The sequence below is a fragment of the Mesoplodon densirostris genome, chromosome 10 (assembly GCF_025265405.1).
Source record: "Mesoplodon densirostris isolate mMesDen1 chromosome 10, mMesDen1 primary haplotype, whole genome shotgun sequence".
Lineage (NCBI taxonomy): Eukaryota > Metazoa > Chordata > Mammalia > Artiodactyla > Ziphiidae > Mesoplodon > Mesoplodon densirostris.
The window spans coordinates 29,970,263-29,977,645 of NC_082670.1; positions in this window are offsets into that span (position 1 = coordinate 29,970,263).

Here is a 7,383-nt window from a genome sequence, read left to right on the forward strand (position 1 = left end):
AGCTTGAATGATCCCAAAGGCCTTTTAAGTAGTGTGAAATCCTGTTGTCCCAGAAATCCTTCCCTCAACGTCACAGCACAGGCTTGATGATCTAAGAGGCAATTTACTTTCCTGAGACCCAGGGAGGCGCTCTTCTTAAAGCACATCTGAGAAGCATAGCCAGCCGGCGACAGAGAAAACAGGAGGAGCTCAAGTGGAGTAGCTCCCCCAGGGGAGTTTTTGCACACCAAGACTCTGCTTTGATATTCAGAATTCAGCAACTGGTGAGTCTTTAAACACAGCCTTTAAAAACAAACAAGCCAAACCAAATCAGCATTGTTGGTTCTAGATGTTCTTTCTGTGGTTGACTTAGTTTTACATAAATAACAATATTAAGGCACAGGGGTGAGGTTGGGACAGTTATATGATCCATCGTAACCACTTAGAAGAGGGAGAGGAGTTACAGATGGACGGCACTTCCTGGTACTCAATCCAGGACTATCTTTTTATTGCAACAGGAGATTATCATGTGATGCAACTGACTATTGATTTAAAGCTTTAATGTCTATGACCAGATTTATCAGAATATTTTTAAAGCATAATAATACTGCCTTATGATTATTTTTTTCCAAAGAGATTTTTCTCCAGATCTTTCAGCCTCCCCGGGTTTTGGCCATGACCTTGTCATGTACACAGCTTATCATCTCCCAGCAACAGTGTGGAGAGGTCCTTAGGTGTCCCCAGAACCAACTCAGGGAGTATTGATGGTCTGCACTTTGACCCTGAACTCCATCCAGAGTGTTAAGATGGGAGGTGACCTTTGTCACTGTTCTGGAATGCATATTGATGCCTCAGAAAGCATTTCAGTGACGCTGAAAGGGGATTTATTTGGGTTAAGATCCTGTTTTACTCTGGATTTAATTCTCTCCTTCGACTTTCACATCACTGTGGCTTTTTTGGTGGAGTAGCATAGTGGGGGAGAAATAAGAATCATACTCAGAATGACTGTGTTGAATTTACCCATCTTCTCAGTCCTGCCTGCCTCTCAGGTGGCCCCAAGAGGGTATGGGATAAGATTTTAATAACTATAAAAGATGAGCTGGGTCAGTAAAATCTGGATTGGTCCAGAGCAGAGTTCCTTCTATTGCACGCCCTCATCACCTGACAATTCAGAATCACAGGCATGAGTATGGCTGTCTTGTTTTGAACAAGGATACAACTACCTGGCACCAAGCTCATGAGTTGAAAAGTGACACCCACACTCCACTGGGTTATTGGACCACAGGATCTCAAACCAGTTTCAGCTTCCTAGGAAATGGCACTATCTTCAGCGTTCACTTCTTGTGCTGGTGGGGCCATTGAGGAGTTTGATCTTTTCATTAGAAAGGGGCCATGGCAAGAGTGAGGTTTCCTGGGCTGAATTTTCTAGTACTGAATGAAATAAGTGAAGCTCACAACACCTGTGCCCAGTGGCCACTCTGCAGAAAGACAAGACCAAGCATCTTAGAATTGTTGCAAAATGCATCACACCCAGAAGGGACCCTGAGGATCTAAGAGTCTTAGAAATCAGCAAGGTCTGGACAAATAGAATGAAAACGGAGGCAGAGTCAGGAAAGTGCAGGTCTACCGAGCAAGTTTTCCATCCGGAGGGAACAGGGAGAGTCTGTCTGAAATTAAGTTGGTCTAGGGACAGCCGACATCCAGTAGGTACGTCTGTGGCTCCAATTTCCACTGACCCAGGAGCCAGTTCAACAGCAGAGGGAATCAAGATGCTGGTGTCTTCTTCCTTGGAAAGATGAAGCATTAACTCATGGTTAAAACTAAGCTCGATGATTCACACGGGATCACTTTCTTGTTTTTTATGTAACATTAAAAAGAACCTAAAGCATTAGAGAAAGGAGTGTGCCTGTGAAGCATCCTGGTTCTGATGTTAGGACAGAAGTGATCACATCATTGGCTTTGGGGCCCTTCTAGCACACAAGGCCCATTATCTTCTATCCGCTGCTCTTGGCATTTAATCCAAATGACACGTGCCCTCCTATGAATGCATCTTCCTCTCCCTTTGTCAATATTCTCCTCCCAGTTTAGTTTCAGGATACTTTCATTTCATAATTAGATATGATCCAAAGTGTGCATAATCTTACTTAATGTTACTCAAAGAAATGGATCCAATGCTACCCTCTGCAACCAAAAATAAAATTAAAAATTGCCTCATTGTAGGGTTTGGGCTAATCTGTGTTTCTATAAAAGCAATCTGTTTTCTGGCAAAATACAATTTAAAGGATACAGTTGTCTAAGGTATTTATGTATAATTAGAGATTTTGCAATATTGACTATGCATATATTTAAAATATAAAATATCCAGCTGATGTTTGAATTTGTCTATCTTTCCTGACCACCTGCCTATCCCATTTTATAAGCTGGAGAGCTAACTAATTTAGCAAAAGAAGCCTAGCTTTTATAAAAGATCAAACATATCATTTTATAAAGACACTCCCAATGATGGTAACTTGATTTTCTCAAGACCTTTAACTGTGGTGATAAAATAATAGGTCTTGCTTTCAAGCCTTAATAATATAAAATGCCTTTTAATGAAGATATTACTGAGTGTCTTCCTCATGAATCTGAACCAGTTATAAATTTGTTTTCCAGTCTTGATTGATATTAACTGATTCAAATAAAGTTGGTTTATTTTCAAATAATACAAAGGCGATCATCAGACTTCTTACTGGAGGTGGGGATTTCCTATGCTGTTTGAAATGTGTACAAAATACCTCTTTTTTCCCAAACGTTATTTTATTTTCCCATTATGAAAGAAAATATGTTCATTCTTCTTAAAAATCAAAAGCGAATAAAAATTACACAGCAATAAAAAAGAATGAAATAGGGAATTCCCTGGTGGTACAGTGGTTAGGATTTGGCGCTTTCACTGCCGAGGCCCTGGGTTCAGTCCCTGGTTGGAGAACTAAGATCCCGCAAGCCCCACGGTGCAGCCAAAAAAAAAGTAATAAAAGGAATGAAATAATGCCATTTGCAGCAACATGGATGGACCGAAAGATTATCATACTGAGTGAAGTAAGCTAGACAAAGACAAATATTATACGATATCGCTTCTATGTGGAATCTGAAAAATAAAAGATACAAATGAACTTATTTACAAAACAGAAATAGACCCAGAGACATAGAAAACAAATTTATGATTACCAAAGGGGTAGGGGGGGAGGGATAAATTAGGAGGATGGGATTAACAGATACACACTACTGTTTATAAAATAGATAACCAACAAGGACTTACTCTATAGCACAGAGAACTATACTCAGTATTTTGTAATAACCTATAAGGGAAAAGAATCCGGAAAAGAATGAATATACATTATATATATATATATATATATATATATATATATATATATATAAACTGAAGCACTGTGCTGTACACCTGAAACTAACACGACATTGTAAATCAACTATACTTCAATTTAAAAAAGAAAAGAAAAAAAACAGGAGGAAGAAGAACAGAAAGAAAAGCAAAAAGCTTGTGACTCAGCCATCCAAAAACAGATTTTTATTTTAGCAAGGCTAAAAATCTATCATGGTACATGGCCCAGGTGAAAAAAATATACTGATGTTCCTTCATGGGTCTTATTTCAATTTCCTATGTGTATTGTACCTGGGGGTGGGCCAGCAGTGACAGTGTAGGTGCGATTTAAGGAACACCTTAAAAGACTGGTCTATCTGCACCCAAAGCTCTCTCTTGGCCCGCGGTGGCCTCGCCCTATCAGTTTTCCTGGCCTGAAATTCCCGCCCTTAGCATCATGTCACTGAGTCTGGATTAAGGTCCCCAGAATCCTCAGTAAGAATTTACCTGTAGGGGCTTCCCTGGTGGCTCAGTGGTTAAGAATCCGCCTGCCAATGCAGGGGACATGGGTTCAAGCCCTGGTCTGGGAAGATCCCACATGCCACGGAGCAACTAAGCCCGTGTGCCACAACTACTGAGCCTGCACTCTAGAGCCCACTAGCCACACCTACTGAAGCCTGCGTGCCTAGAGCCTGTGCTCCGCAACAAGAGAAACCACCGCAATGAGAAGCCCTTGCACCACAGTGAAGAGTAGCCCCTGCTTGCCGCAACTAGAGAAAGCCCACGCACAGCAACGAAGACCCAACGCAGCCAAAAAATAAATTAATTAATTAATTTATTAAAATAAAATTAAAAAAAAAGAATTTACCTGTAGTCAATGTAGCACCTGAGGAGGACCTCTGTGAGCAGTCACACTGCTGAAAGGTGAAAAGGTCCTGGCAGTCCTCTGTGCTCCCCATGCTCTGTCAGAACAGCTTCTCATCCCTTGGAAGAGATCAGACCCTTGACTCAGGGAATAAGTCCTGGTGGGAGAGGCAGCCGGCAGCTCAGAGCAGATACTGTTGGTGGTCATCTCTCCATCCCGACCACCCCTATCTTCCTCTGGTGATCTCTGATGGGGTCGGAGTCCACTTCCCCATTCCTCCCTTCTCCCCACCTGCCCACTCTCTCCCCACCCTCCTGTGACTCAGGTGAGAATGGTTCCAGCCCCAGGTTCAGGGGTGAATCATGAATGGTCTGAGCCTGTCCTCCTGGCTGTGGTTGGTTTCAGAGTGGACTCTTGACCAAGTTTCACCCAGTGTTCTGAGGGGAGGTTTGTTCAGGAACCGCTGAGAAAGATTTCCTTGTTTTTCAGAAAGTGACTCCCTAAGTCACTGCCTCTGGTGCTCCCTTGGAATGTGGATGTGAGGTCTGGAAGTGCTGCCACCCTCTGGAGACCATGAGGGGCAAGCCTCAGGCAAAGGCACTAATACACTGCAAAATGCAACAAGAGTGGAGAGAGCCTGGGTCCTTGATGGGACCCTGAGCCGCTGAAATGTCAAATCTTGAGACTGGTTCTACCTCTGCACTTCCTGTCCTGTAATACATCCTAGACTGTTTGAGGATGTTTATTGCTTATTTGTTTATTATTATGAGTGGCCAAAACATCCTAAGTGGTATATTAGCCAGGTTTGTTGTTGCTGTTAATAGCCAGTTAGATCATCAGTTTGTTCACCCAGGAGGTGTTCTGTGTTTCTATTGTTTGCATGCAGAGGGTCTGTTCTACAGGCTGACCAAGGTCTGGGAACATGGGTCTTCATCTCTCTGCATCTTGTTTCCTTCCCTATGCTATGACAAAACCAAGGGGCATGCAAGTGGCAATCACTGTGCTTGACATTGAGGAGAACTGTGCCTTGTTCCAGAGAAGCTTCCAAAAGGTGGACTTGGAGATGGGAGCATCTCATATACTCAAAGGTGTTGTGAGCCGTGTCGTTTTTACTCTTATGTCTAGTAGCTTAAGATCGCCAGAGTCCCCAGTAAGTTTTGCCTTGTGGGGAAAGGCATGGCGTATCAGACTAGAGAGGTAGGAGGCTGAGGATTAAAAACAAGGAGATCAGGATATTAATCGTAGGTCCATCACTTAGTTACTATGTGACTTGGAATAAAGTCCCTTTCTGAGTCTCAGTTTCCCCCAGGGGTTATTAAGGCCTCTTGCCTATGAGATGATGAAATTCCTGATGAAGAGTATTTATGAATAATAAAGGGTTATTTCAAGTGGAATGACATTTTGGCCAATTGGAATCTTCAATCTGTTGGAAGGTCTCACTGTAGTCTTTAATGGAAAGAGATGATCACCAGAAAACACATGGATACTAGGAATGTGTGTGTGTGTGTGTGTTGGGGGGTGTCTTTTAAAGTAAATTTCAGGCTATTTTGGAGTTAGTTCACATCCACATCAGCCTCCTATCTTTCTCATCTACACTGAATGAAATCTACATCTAGATGCAATGAGAATGACTGTGGGCCCTGCAATTAGGTTCACTGAGCTACAGTTATTTATGCAGAAAGTAAAGCAGACTCAAGTTTTGGAAGGGTTTTCAATATAAAGAAAGGATATTTTTTTAAAATTTGAGTTTAACCCGTCTTTAACTAGAATATCTCAATGTCCCAAACCTTCAAACCAGTGAATTTGTATAGGACTTGGAGTCTAGACCACATAAGAAGCATAATACAAATGTCATAATAGAGACCAGCATAGAATCAAGTCCTGATCCACCTGTGGTTATATGCCATTTTTCAGCTACTTGGAATTGTTCCCTGTGTGTCAATCACTCCTCATAGCCCCTTCCCCAATGAAAAACTAAGCTCCTTTAAGGACTGGAACGTAGGTTATCCAATTTTTGTGCCATGCCTCACCTGTCCAACACTCAGCAAATATCAGATGCTCAAAAATATTTATCAGTGGTTGATTGGAGAGTCGTGAGACAGTATTCAAGACTTCTGGTTCACCTTGGATCTTACCCCTCTCTTCCCTGGAGTCTCTGATCCCCACTGTATCGTAATTCTGAAAGTAGAATGATAACAGAGTCCAGGACAGAAATGCATGTCTGTGTTTGTTAAGTATGCTTTCATTATACATGTGAAGAATGGATCCTTCTAATACAGTCTGTACAGTGCTTATCTGTCTGAAAAGATGAAAAGCCGTCTAATGCACATTGAATCGCATGGTTGTGATTAGGTAATGATCTAGCCAGTTTCCCAAGTTGGCCACAGAATTCTGCTCGATTTGGTGTACTTAGAAATGGATTCGAAGTTTTGAAATGAGAGTGACTAAGGATGCTATAGTCCTGCAATTATCTGGCTCAATATGAGTTAAACGAATGCATCTTTTTTTTCTGAATATATGTTCATTAGAGAAAACTTAGAAAATACAACCTAGCAAAAAAGAAGAAACTAAAACAATACTTGTAACCCCTCCACCAGGAGGTAACCACATTTAATTTACACATAATTATCTTTCTAGGCATTTTCTAGTGAGATTGAAATATAAATATAAACAATTTTTTTAACAAAAGAGCTATTATTGACAACTGAAATCAAAGTACTTTCTTGTCTCTATGGTAAACAATTATGAGCAAAACATATATTCTTGTTTCTGCACCAAACTATACCAGGACTAGGCACAAATAACCTGCTATTTGCTCCAGAAAATACTTGTTTACTTATCAAGATCAACAGTTTGCTCAACAATGTTTGTTTCAAGACAGTACCTTACTGTGTCCATCAGTCCAAAGCTGTTATGTCATAAATCGTTCAATCCCCACCAGTTCCCCACCTGGTAAGACCCACCTTATAATCAATAACTGAGCTCTGGCGTAAAGCCCTGTAAATATCCTCCTCCTGCAGCTTCCCCTTTCTGCTCTACTGCTAAGACTCTGTATTCTTCTTTATTGAAATAAATCTAATAAACTTAGCTTTTCTTAATCAAGATTTTCTAGTGTGTTTTTTGTTTTGTTTTGTTTTAGTTTAGTTTGGTTTGGGGTTTTTTTGGGGGGGGAGTGTAATTG